The sequence below is a fragment of the Hyperolius riggenbachi genome, chromosome 8, assembly GCF_040937935.1.
Source record: "Hyperolius riggenbachi isolate aHypRig1 chromosome 8, aHypRig1.pri, whole genome shotgun sequence".
NCBI classification, from domain to species: domain Eukaryota; kingdom Metazoa; phylum Chordata; class Amphibia; order Anura; family Hyperoliidae; genus Hyperolius; species Hyperolius riggenbachi.
This window is the reverse complement of record NC_090653.1, coordinates 223,296,020-223,309,832: the sequence shown is the minus strand read 5'-3', so window position 1 is coordinate 223,309,832 and position 13,813 is coordinate 223,296,020. Positions and strand designations below refer to the sequence as shown.

General features: G+C 44.2%; 1 long non-coding RNA gene across 1 annotated transcript in view; it reads left to right on the top strand.

Annotated features, from left to right (window-relative positions):
* The first annotated feature begins 9,747 nt into the window (after positions 1–9,747).
* LOC137528465 (uncharacterized) overlaps positions 9,748–13,813 on the top strand; it is a 47,308-nt gene continuing 43,242 nt past the window's right edge. Inside the window, exon 1 of the long non-coding RNA XR_011023405.1 lies at positions 9,748–10,122. This is a non-coding gene — a long non-coding RNA (uncharacterized lncRNA). The remainder of the gene's footprint in view (positions 10,123–13,813) is intronic.

The following is a 13,813-nucleotide window of genomic DNA, read 5'->3' as shown; positions in this document are numbered from 1 at the left end:
TAAGGTGGCCACACATGATACAATAAAATGATCCGATTTTACAGTAATTCGATAAAAACGAACGTATCTCTTGAAAAATCGAAAGCTTTTTTTCCATTCAACTGAAAAATCTGATCGGATTTCCCGTTTTTTTCGATTTAAATCGATCCGAAATGCCAGATATTTCTCTTCAATTTCTACTAAAGATTGTATGGTGTGTGTTGGATTGTTAATGTATTAATATACACACCCTAGCAATTTTCTCTGAGTTTCCAATCATTTTTATCATAATTGAGGAAAAAATTGAACATATGTGTGTGGTACATTGGTCATATTTTTGAAATGTTACAATCAGTCAGAAAAATTGATTGCAATTCTTAAATTGAACAGATATTTAAAAAATTGTATGGTGTGTGGCCACCTTAAGTCTTGCAGGTCTGTCTCAGGCATCTCCCAGAATGGTAGGCTGTTCCTCAAGTGGATGACAAGCCATTTTACCTCTGTCATGTCCCCGCTGTCGGTGAAGGCCTTGGTACACCCCCGAAGAAGGGGCTGTAGGAACTTCATCTTGTAAAGTTCGAAATAAATGAGTCTGAGATGATCTCGCCTGCTAGTTGGTGGTGGTGCAGCATCCTCACTCCTGCGTGGAAAAAGCCGTCTCCACCAGGAGGACCTCTCAGTCGCCAGGTGACAGCCATCATCCGTCTAGGCAGATGGGTGGTGTATCTGCTGAGGATGGCAGAAAGGCTACGAAGCCTTGGCCCTTGAGCAGCTGCTGCCCAAGGGGGTGGCTGCATATGGAAAAGAGTCACCGTATATGAGCCTGCTGTATGTAGAAAAGATTTATTAGTAGAGACAGACAGTGCAAAATCAGCGGGCCATTTCCATTCAAGACCATTTTACCCAGGCAGAAAGAAAGCTGACAGAAGGTTTCCTTACCTGAACACCACACTCCTGATTGAATGACATTGCATAGCTGTCGAGAACACAAGCACTTATTTGCACTGTGTCTAGGAAGCCACACATACAAACTTCAAAACTTCCCTGTAAACACGCATCACTTAACCACTAAACGGCAAGCCACCACATTAAGAGCATGGTAAAATGTAAAATAAAAGGGAACACTTCCTGGTAAACCAAGATAGTGTTTGCAACGCCATCTAGCGGCACCAAAGTAAAATTACACACACACATCATAATTAAAAATTAATAAAATGAATCCCTTTCACTTCCAAAGCTCCCCCCCCCCCCAAGAAAAAAAAAAAAAAACACTGGTTAAAAAATAGTATAAAAAAAATACATAAATAGCTGCCTTAGGGACTCAGCTTTTTTATAAGTATTTTATGAGTGTGTATTACTGTTATTTTACTTCAAAGGGGATTGTATTTATGGACTAGTCACGAAAAATCAAGAACAGAAAAACTACACCTATATTTCCAAATAATATATTGTTGACCTACATTGTGATAGAGACATCATTTAAACAGTGTAATAACTGGGCAAATAAAATACGTGGGTTTTAATTATGGTAGCATGTTTTATTTTATAATTATAATGGCTGAAAACTGAGAAATAATGATTTTTCCATTTCTTTTGTATTATTCATATTAAACTGTATTTAGAATAAAATAATTCTTAGCGAAATGTACTACCCAAAGAAAGCCTAATCGGTGGCGAAAAAACAAGGTGTAGATGATTTTGTTTTGATAAGTAGTAATAAAGTTATTGGCGAATAAAAGGGAGGAGCGCTGACAGGTGAAAATTGCTCCGGTCCGTTAGGGTAAAAACCCCTTGGGGTGAAGTGGTTAAGTAGGCTATAATAAGGATAAAAAAATCCACAAAACCAATATCACTTGCATAAAATGCTGTTTTTTTTCCCACTAGGATGTCATGAAACGGTTATTTTACTCAAATTGCTAGACTGCTTCTAATATACAATACCGGTACCTTCACTTAGAATGAGCCCAATATTCATGACCTCGCCAAAGCAGTTGGTGCTAGTGGCTTCTAGTGCCTATTTTATATTTGGAGGTATCCAGTCACAGGAAAATAAAGCATCGGATTGGCTAACACTGATGTAAGAAAAGGGGGTGATTAGCTAATGTGGCCCAAGGCATCTTCTGCAAGGTATGATAATTCTAATTCTATAAAAGTTCACCATTTCATCTATTAGCCAATAGATGTTTGGCAAAGTGGTAAATGAGGTATTAAGATTCTTTTTAGAAAAGTAGTTTATTACGGCAATGACTTTAACTTTAAAGTAAACCCATAGTGAAAAAAAAGTGCCTCAAGGAGTACTTCCCTCGGGAGGGCGAAGCCTCCGGATCCTAATGAGGCTTCCCATGTCCTCTTCAGCCTTGGGGATCCAGCCCTGGCGCGAATCACCTGTAGAGTAGACCCAATCATGCTCTAGCGGAAGGATAGCCGGTACTGCGTCTGCGCAGGGGCGCAGATTATAAATATTGCTGTGTGCTGTTTGGTTGCTGCCATCGCTGGATCCCCGAAGGCTGAAGAGGATGGGGGAAGCCTCATGAGGATCCAGAGGCTTCCCCCTCCCGAGGTAAGTACCCCCCCCCCCCCCCCCCAGGGTCAGTGTTCTTCTTTACAGATGTGGCACTAAAGTGAAAGAACCTATGATATAATGAATTGTATGTGTAGTACGGATAATTCATAGTACATTAGTAGCAAAGAAAATAGTTTCATCTTTATTTTCAGTTACACAGCTCTTTTTTTTGCTTTTTTTTTTCTATAACAGTGCATCATTCTCTAATATTTGCAGTTTACACACTACACTCCTTTTTTAAACTATGAAACAGAGCAGAGCTCTGCAGTAAAATCTTAAACAAACAAAAAACACTGAGAGACAGGTTGAGATAAGTGCTTCAGAAGACCGCACTGTAATTGCTGGGAATACACGAGTTTCTTCAGCAGATTTACTGGCCGATTGATTTTCTGATCGTTTTTCTGATCGATTCCCATTCACTTCTATGAGAAAATTGATCAGAAAAACGATCATAATCAGATTGGACCTGTCAGAAATTACCATCGAGCCATCTATCTGCCAAAAAAATGCATTGTGCATTCCCAGCATATCCCAAGTGAGAGCTCAGAGAAGCTCTAGATAAGATAAGAAGGCAAACTTTTGTTTTTGCGTAGATAACAACTGAAGTTTAAAGGCAGCTATACACTGGTCGATTGCCACCAGATCAACCAGCAGATAGATCCCTCTGTGATCGAATCTGATCAAAGAAGGATCTATTGGCTGCCTACACTGCAAACAGATTTTGAATCGATTTAACTATGAAATCGATTCACAATCTGTGGAGCTGCCGCCGCCCCCTGCATACATTACCTGATCCGGCCGGCGCGAGTATCCCCGTTCTCCACTGTCTCTTCTCCGCTCTGGGCTTCAGCTTCACTTTACTTTCTGTCAGGGGAAGTTTAAACAGTAAAGGGCGATCTACTGTTTAAACTTCCCTCAACAGGAAGTAAGTGAAGCCAGCCGGAGCCCTGCGCAGAGAAGGGACCGCGGGGACACGCGCGGAACAGGTAATGTATTGCCACTAGCGTCGTTTGGACATTCGAACGCCGCTATCGACACACTCCCGACCCCCCGGCGAAGAAGCAAAATTTTTTGCGCGGACAGATTGACTGGATCGATCGATTTTGGACAGAAATCGGTTGATCGGTCAGCGTTTGCGCATTGATTTCACAGCAGATTCGATCACAGTGATCAAATCTGCTGTCTATCGGTGGGAAATCGAGTAAGTGTATGGGCGCCTTAACGCTTCCTGTACTGGGATCAAAATGAGACTCATTTCTGTGCTACCAATGTTCTATTTCTTAGCTGTACTACACATACAAATCATTATATCATGAGTTTATTTTCACTTCAGATTCCCTTTGAAGTAAACCAGAGCTGTTGAAAAAAGAAGAATTGATACTCACCCGCGGCTTCCTCCAGCAGCATAAACCCATCTGAGTCCCACACATTCCTCCCGTGGTCTGCCGATGAGCCGCGATCAGCCCTAGTAAGTTAGTAACAGGCTCAGTCGGGCTCAGTCTGGGTCTACTGCACATGCCTGGGAGGTCCACGCATGCGCAAAGACCATGACTTACCCCATTACCAGGGCTGATCGCGGCTGAACGGCAGGCCGCAGGAGTAAGGTGTGGGGCTCAGATGGGTTTATGTTGCTGGAGGAAGCCGCGAGTGAGTATCAATTATTTTTTCAACAGCACTGGTACACTTTAACAAGAAAAAATTTCCTTTCCAAAAAACCAACATTTTTTTTTCATCTATAAAATACCTCTGACACTTTCTTCAACAACTAATCCCTGGACATTAATCATGATCTGTGTTTCACCAACAGGCACATTTCAGCTAATTTGCAAAACTACAGAGCTTTTATGGTGTAAGAAATGTAATAGCATAATTTCCAGTTCTAATATAATAAACTCTTCTCATAATAATTGTCTTTGTAGTTCCAGTTCAGAGATCTTTTTCTAAATGAATTCATTGGCAATGTATTCTACAGCATATTTTAACTGCATATAAAATCGTATTAAATACCGTACTTGTAGTTTTTACCAAACCCGTAAATGACGTGTGCTGTAGGTGGTTGTGGTCATGAGATGTTGTCGGTAGGGACAGATGTACATGAAACTACAAGTGGTGGGTGCTCCCTTTCCTTATAGAGAATATCCAGGCAGCTAAAAAAATTGACATTCACTTGCCCAGAGCGTCTTCCAGTCCCAAGCAGCCGACATGTCCCTCTCTGCAGCTCCCCTCCCAACCGTTGGCCTGGGGTCCCCACTGGTCCAGAGGCCAACCTTGCAAGGTTTTCCTCCACCACACCTGCGCAGTACACTCCACACCGCATGGTGAATGATTGACAGTGGCACTCGCGCAGGCACAGTAGAGAGAGACCTGGCGAGGTCGGTCCCTGCTCCGACGGGGACCCCGGGCCGACGGCTGGAAGCGGAACTGCTGCGAGGGACATGTTGGCTGCAACGGGCTGGAGGAAGTCCCAGGTAAGTAAATGTCATTTTTTTAGCTGCCTGGACATTCCCATTAAGTAAAAAGGTAAGGCCTTAAATACTTCATTAAAGCGGTATCGTCACCATAAAAATCAAATTTCAACAGCAACTGGTCTGAGTGTATTAAGTGATAAAGATGCTAATCCTGCATTAAAAACTTTCAAAACTTTTCTGCTGTTATGATTTGGAGTTATCATATACCTTAGGAGCACTGGCTCTTTAGTAGTCGGTGCCAAAGAGTTGCATGCTGGGGGTTCTTTTTATCTATAATATATTCCTCCTCTTCCCTTTATTTCCCTGTCTGCTGCTTATCTGAAACCTGATCCCCTACTCACTTGTGTTTACAAGCAAGGCTGAGGTGACTCAGTGATTGGAGGAGACAAGAAAAAAAGTAAAGGGCAGAAATGACATCACAAGTTAGCCTTTACTGGGCTCTATTCATAAAACCTTACCGCAAGTTTTCCGCTCAAAACAGCGGATTTTCCCGTCCATTTAGCAAAGTGGGCATTCATAAAAGCTGTTCCCGCATGAAAATCTACAATCCCCCAGCAGAGCGAGAAATTTCTGCCTTCTCCAGTGTTTTTCTAGATTTATCTAGAAAAAAGTAACAAAATGGCCATTCATAAAGATTAGAGGAAGCGGTATGTGGACGGGAAATACCGCTTCCTCTGATTTTGCGGATTACATACAAGTGAATGGGACAGACCTCCCAGAGAGAGCAGTGCACGGAGGGACTCTGCCGGCTGAAGTGTTTCCGCATGCCTTCCGACAGCTTACCGCCAGCTTTCACCTGGAGATCTCCGCACTTGCATCGCAGCTTTCAAGATTTCTTTGAATGACCACCCAGAAGTGTAAAATACCGCTGCGGTATTTTACCTCCAGGATTTTTTTCGACTCAGAAGTTTTATGAATAGAGCCCACTGTGGGCAAAAGACATGGCCCCCACCAGGAACAGAATTCTCGTAATTTACTATATAACATTCTCTGAAATCAAAATGTGGACAGTACAATACATGTGTTATGTAAGTAGATTAAGTATTTATCTACTTATATATGTGTTTTTTTCCCTGGAATAGTATAGCTGATCCTACTGCTTTAAGGGACATGTGATAGATAATTTCCACAGTAACCACTATTTAGATTAAATTAAAAGTGTGCCAGAGTTGTCAAAAGAAGAATCAATACTTAGCCGGGGCTTCCTACCAGTCCTATAAACACGTGCAAGTCCTTCGCCGTCCTCCCGCGGTCTGCGGGTTCAGGTTAGTCTAGGTAACTGAGATGGGGAAGGGCCCTGGGTTTATAAGGACCCCTAAAACCATCAATTTCCAACAGTACCCAGTTATCAGGTACGAAGTAGATATGCTCAATATTTTGAAGTCTTAGTCTCCATCGGAGGCGACCTGGTCACCAGGGTACATAGCGCTTGGTTTCTAGGCACTACCATCACCAATGATTTGAGATGGGGCGTGAGTACTACAACAGAAGAAGGCTCAGCAGAGGCTATTCTTTGTGAGGCAACTGAGAAAGTATGGAATACTGCGAAAATTGCTGTCACCATTGAACCTATCCTTTCCTCCTCCATCATCGTCTGGTACACAGGGGCAAATGCAAAACGACAGGCACAAACTCCAGAGAGTAATCAGCGCAGCTAAGAAGATCATTGAGTCACCCTGCCACCTCTGGACCTCCTCCACACATCTAGGATGGGGTCCATGGCCAACAGGACAACGTACTACTCCTCTCATCCCAGAAGTTGTTTCTTTCACCTCCCCCCATCGGGCTGTGGCTAAAAGACCATCCCCACCAAAGCTTCCAGGCACAGGAATACTTTCTTCCCCAGGCAGTCCTCCTCATCCCCCCTCAATGAAACCTCCCCCAAGACTCTACATCCAGCACCTCTGGAGTCCTAACGTAACATAGATGAGTCTTACTCCTGCATATGTATGCCTTCTACCTATTGCACTTTGTTATATGTTGCTTTAGTTGTTATCTTATCTTCCCTCTTTTAATATATACTCTGCACTATGTTTTATTCTTGACGTGTGTACCACAAATAATTCTAAGTGCGATGTCTGTCACACTTGATGAATAAAGTTGATTCTGATGATAGTTTGCTGAAACATTGGAATTCAGCTTAACATAACTAAATCCATAACTTCAAGAGGTTTTTCTGCTCTATTTACTGTAGAAATGCATGTGTTTAATTTTCATATGATCCTAGCCTTTCATCCGAGGTCTATAGGTGGTGTAAATTCAGTTGTTAATACGCTTCCTGCAGCCTCATGCAGTCACTTCTTGCCCTTAGCTGGTGACACATGAAGCAGAGGGGAGACAAGTACCATGAAATATTTTTCATAGGGGAATGAGGCATCCACCACCCCCACTCTGTCAGGACATTGCACATTACAGCGACTGGATACACACAGTCAAGTTGACATGGCTTGAGGGAAGGTGACAGTGAGCAGGACAGGGATCTGTCACAGGTTGTTACATCACAAGAGCTCTCCCACTGAGAAGTGAGGACAAGGTTTAAATTGTCATAGGTTCGGGGCTGCAGAGAGCTGTAGCTCTCAGTTTATAGACCTTGTACGTCATTCATTTTTAATGAATCCCAAGGTAATGTTTTTCAGTTCACAATTAGAGAGTGATGAGCAGCAGCGGCTGAAATCTGGAGTAAGAGCAGCCAGTACAGGAAATTGCAGTAAACAATGGATTTCAAGCTAGATTGAGTTACTCTCACCATATAGAACTTTGAAGTGCAGCTTTCAGGGTAGAAACATGGGAGAGGGCATTACTGAATAGCAATGACCTTGGTGTTAAGTTTGTGAGGGACTGTCCACATTACACTCCTTGGTGGACTGATTATTTTAGTATTTCTAAATGAAAACCAGTACATTGTTTACCACTTTACATTTAGAAATACTAAAATAAATACAATAATCAGACTGCCAGAAAAAGTGCCCCCCAGTTAAGGTAGCCAGAGAGGACCCCCCAGTATAGGTAGCCTGAGAGTTCCCCCGCCAATTTTGGTAGCCAAACACTGTCCCCCAGTATAGGTAGCCAGAGAGGCCCCCTAGTGTAGGTAGCAAGAGAGGCCACCAGTATAGGTAGCCAGAGAGGCCCTGAGTATAGGTATCCGAGAGGCCCCCTACACAGCCATTAATATCCAAACCACTGGCAACAAACGTGAGTATATCGCTAAATGAAGTGAAGTCAAAATTGTTCCCAATTAGACATTTCCATCCTTGGGGTCATAATAATGTTACAAGGCCTCAGGTGTGAATGGGAACCAGTGCGTTACATTTGGTGTTATCGCTCTCACACATTCTCATATTGGTCACATGGCAGAGAACTCACTGAAAATCTCAAAAAAAGAATTGTTGCTCTAGATCAGCGATGTCAAACTCCAGTCCTCAAGGGCTGAGAAGGATGAGCTGTATTTCACTTCTTAGCTTCATATCACACTGAACTACCCTCAGCCAATCATTGAGGAGCAGGAATGTGGGGGGAAGACAACAAGTTTCCCTCTCCTCAGCAATGTGCCAAATAGAGCCAGGCTGACTGAGATAAAATTTATTAGAGCAAAAACATTTATGATTATTTTGGAAAGATTGCAATGCAGTATCAGGTTGTAGACTGCATAATAAACACAGAGCAGTGGGCAAATGGAATTTGATTTTATGGCTAACAATCCTGCTTGAAATCAGGAAAGTTGTGATTCATCAAGTCAAACATATTTCTCCATTTCCAAGTCCATCCTCAACACTGGGATGGAAATGGCCCTAGAGGACTGGAAATCAAACCATCTGCTCTACATTAAGATAGCATCAGCTATAGGCGGATTAAAAACATCCTGAAACTAAGCTGCAGCATGGTGACCAAGACCATACAGTGGTTTAACAGGTCAGGTTCCATTTAGAACAGGCCCCGCTATGGTGGACAAGAAGTGCACATGTTCAGCATCATATCAAGAGGTTGTCTTTTGCAAATAGGCGTATGAGTGCTGCAGCATTGCTGCAGTGGTGAAAGGGGTGGGAGGCCAGTTTATCAGTTCTCAGACAATACACTGCATCAAATTGGTCTGCATGACGGGTGTCCCAAATGGAAGCTTCTTCTAAAGATGATGCAAAAGGAAGCCCACTAAGCTTGCTGAAGACAAGCAGACTAAGAACAAGGGCAACTGGAACTATATCCTGTGGTCTGATGAGACCAAAATAAACTTATTTGGTTTAGGTGTCAAGCGTGTTTGGGGCAACCAAGTAAGGAGTACAATGACAGATTTTTGTTGGCTACGGTCATGTATCGTGCTGGGAGTGTCATGGTTTGGGCCTGCATGAGTGCTGTCAGCACTTGGGAACTACAGTTCATTGAGGGAACCATGAATGTACTGTGACATACTTAAAGCGGAATATAACCCTGCATTTCAACTTTGCGCTAAAACAGCATATTATATGCAACCAGCATTTTTTTTACTAGACCAGCATTGGAAGGGTTACACACAGAGCTTTAAAGTTCCGTGGAGAGAACTGTTCCCCGCAGCCGAAGTTTAGATCGATACATTTAAATAATCAAAATGTAACAAGTGTGGAATGTGACTCACTCTCTCTGACTGTGCAGGAGCTGGAGGACAGCCAAAGAGTGTGTAACATTCCTCACTTGTTACATTCTGTTTATTTAAATGTATCTATCTAACAGGGCCGGGCCGACACATAGGCTCAGGAGGCTGGAGCCTCGGGGCGGAGCTCACTGCTGTGTGGGAGGGGCGCAAGGAGCAGGTCTGTGTATTGCCTGGCTTGGCTTGCCGCCCACTACCCCCGCTGTGTATGCTGCACTCACCACTTTGCTGGCTGCAGTGCTGGCTGGCTGCTGGGGAAGACGAGCGGAACAGATGAGCTGTATATAATCAGCTTTCTGCTGCTCGCTGTCCCCAGTCTTTCCTGGCTGCGTGTGTATAGAGAGCGCCCCTCCCCTCCTCTCTTCTTCATGTGACACTGACTGAGGGGCGGGGCTGAGCACTGTAACCCGGGCATTTCGATCTACAATGAAGACTGTGGAAGAGAAGAGATAGCTATGCGGGGGAAGGGGGGAGAGACACTGCAGGGAGAGGTATGTTCAGACCATAATATGCACACATGATTCTGCTCTTCTCCAGCCCACACACTGCCTGTGTTCCTGGTGCTTGCATGATAGATCAGTTTCCCTAATGCTGCCTTGTTTGTGCACTACAGGAAACACTCAGCTGAGCTCTCTCTCTCTCTCTCTCCTTCCCTGTCCCTGAAGCTGCTGCATGAGTATATCGAGGTTTTAAGATTACAGGAATAACTGCAGCTTTTTAACACCCCAGAGCTGGGCAAAGGAGAGCACAGGGGGGAGTGACTATGTGCTGTGTCAGGTGTGTGATAATGCTGGCTTCTATGTCACCAACTCCCCTGCCCCTCTCCCATTCCCTATCACTCTATTTCTCCGGCATCAGGCTATATTCTGTGGGGGTGTCCTGGGGATAAAAACACACTTACCTGAGGCTTCTATCAGCCCCCTGTAGCAGTAATGTCCCACACCGTCCTCCTCCGATCCACCATTCTCCCCCGCCGGCTCCGGGCAATTATTCGTCTGACGACAGACGAATAATGCGGGCTCTCGTTCGTGTCAGTGGAAGCTTACTGCGCAGGTGCAGTACAAAGGTTTCTCGTACTGCGCCTGCGCAGTAAGCTTTTGATGATGCCGGCGGAAGCGAGCAGGCGCGCGGCCATTGGCGCCCAGCCGCAGTTGAAAGCGTGCCACGCTGGACTGGAGCCGGCGGCGGAGAATGGCGGATCGGAGGAGGACTGCGTGGGACATTACTGCTACAGGGGGCTGATAGAAGCCCCAGGTAAGTGTCTGTATTTAACCCCAGGACACCACCACAGAACCCCTTTAACCTCCCCCCAAGGACAAAGGAAAACAGAGAAATGCACCCTGTATGTATTTAGAGAGTTTAGCCTGTCTAATTCCCCCTCATCTGTGACTAATCACAAGTTGTAGTTTGATCTCACCCCTGTGCCTCCTGATTGCCATGGCAGATAAGACATATAAGCTCATTTAAAAGCTCAGGATATTAGCAATGTCTGCTTCCATGAAAGCAGGAAGTAGACACACTGCAGATTTATTGCAGGATTTGTATCAGCTGTAACATCGAAATTTTTTTCTTTAAAGGTTATTATACTGTTGCCTATCTTTTAGAGCAGAGAGGAAGTTCAGGTCCGCTTTAAAGTGGCCACTACCGATACAATTTTCCGGACAATCAGTCATCCTAGACCACTAATGACAGCTTGCTGGTATATCTAATTCGATCAAATTGATGGAATCGATCCAAAAAAGTATCAATTCCATTAATCTGAGCAAATTGGATAGCAGCTTTTCTTTCATTAGTGGGTCCGAAAAATCGTTTCTGATCAATGTTATCAAATCAGACGATCAATCATCTGGAGAATTGTATAATTAATGGCCACTTTAAGTATTTATATAGTGATGATGCCCTCCATAGCACTTTGAAGAGTACATAGCAATATTGCTGATTATTCTCAGAGCTTAAACTGTAATCCTACCATAGTTATAGTGTAAAAAGTCTCTACCATATTAATATGTATTTATATAGCACTGACATGTTCTGCAGCACTTTACAGAGTACATAGTCATGTCACTGACTGTCCTCAGAGGAGCTCACACTCTAATCCTACCATAGTCATAGTCTAATGTCCTGCCATATTATTATTATGTATTTATATAGCACTGACATCTCCTGCAGCACTTTACAGAGTACATAGTCATGTCACTGACTGTCCTCAGAGAAGCTCACATTCTAATCCTACCATAGCCATTGTCTAATGTCCTACCATGTTATTTATATATTTATATAGCACCGACATCTTCTGCAGCACATTACAGAGTACATAGTCATGTCACTGACTGGCCTCAGAGGAGCTCACAATCTAATCCTGCCATAACCATAGTCTAATGTCCTACCATATTCACATTATTATGTATTTATATAACATTGACATGTTCTGCAGCACTATACAGAGTACATATTCATGTCACTGACTGTCCCCAGAGGAGCTCACAATCTAATCCTACCATAGTGTAATGTGTCCTACCATATTATGTATTTATATAACACTGACATCTTCTGCAGCAGTACTGTATACAGAGTATATAGTCATGTCACTGACTGTCCTCAGAGGAGCTTACAATCTAATCCTACCATAGTCATAGTCTAATATCCTACCATATTATTATTATGTATTTCTATAGCACTGACATCTCCTGTGTTGGATTCAATGTGTTTGATCTTTGTAAGCTTACTGCTCACTCAGTCATCAGAGAGCTGCACATGCGCAGTAAGCTTACGGAGCAGGGGGGGGGGGCGCACTTGGGCAGCTCAGCCTCTGTTGATTGTGGACCTTGTCCCAGCCCTGCTATCTAAACTTCGGCTGTGGGGAGCAGTTCTCTCCAAGGAACTTTGAGGGTACGTTTCCACTTGAGCGGCGCGATTTGCTCGCGGAAACCGCGTCAACGAATCCGCATGCGGTTGCAGATTCGTTGACGTTTCCATGCGAATTTTCACGCGGAATCGCCCGCGGTTTTAACGATGCGATTTTAACCATGTCAATGCCGGCGAGCATTGACATGGGTTTTTAGACGAAATCGCACGCGGAAACGCAGGGAAAACCGCAAGACTGAAGAGCTTGCGGTTTTCCTATTTAGTTACATTACCGACGATTCGCGTGCGGGTGTGCGGCGTGCGAATTCTGACGGCTCTGCTGTGCAGATTTTTTCTGCATAGCGAGCCGCACAGAATTCCTGACAAGTGGAAACGGCGCCATCCACTTGTATTGGTTGAGCGAATCTGCATGCAGGAAACGCATGCAGATTCGCTCGAGTGGAAACGAGCCCTAAAGCTCTGTGTGTAACCCTTCCAATGCTGGTCTAGTAAAAAAAAATGCTGGTTGCATATAATATGCTGTAAATAATGTTTTAGAGCAAAGTTAAAATGCAGGGTTAAATTCCGCTTTAAGCAGAACATAATCCTCTCCCTTCATAAACTAAGCCACAGGTTAATATTCCAACATGATGATGACCCCAAACACACCTCCAAGATGACCAGTGACTTGCTAAAGAGGGTAAAGGTGCTGGACTGACCAAGCATGTCTTCAGACCTAAACCCTATTGAGTATCTGGTTCATCCTCAAACAGAAGGTGGAGGAGTGCAACATCCACCAACTTCATCATGGAGGAGTGGAAGAGGATTCCACTGGCAACCTGTGTAGCTCTAGTGAACTCCATGTCCAGGAGAGTTAAAGAAGCACTTAAGCCTGGGGGAAAAAAATTGTTTTTCACCTGGGGCTTCTACCAGCCCCCTGCAGCAGTCCCATGCCCTCACACTCCTCCATGCCCTCATGGATCCTCCAGTCCCCCGCTGCCATCTACTTTCGATTCACCAACAGGCCTGGCCTCGTGTCTCCTTCTACGTGTTACCGTCCGCAATAGCGTCCTGCACCAGGACGCTATTGCGGATGGAATGTGTAGAAGGAGACGCGTGGCCAGGCCTGCACAGGTGCAGTGAGCCTGTCAGCCAAAAATGAAACTAGCTGACGGCGGGGAACAGGAGGATCTGCGAGTGACTGCGAGGGCACAGGACTGCTGCAAGGGGATGGTAGAAGCCCCAGGTGAGTAAAACTTTTTTTTTTCTAGCTTAAGTATCCCTTTAAGTCAGTGCGGGAAAATAATGGTGGGCACACAAAATATTGACACTTTGGGC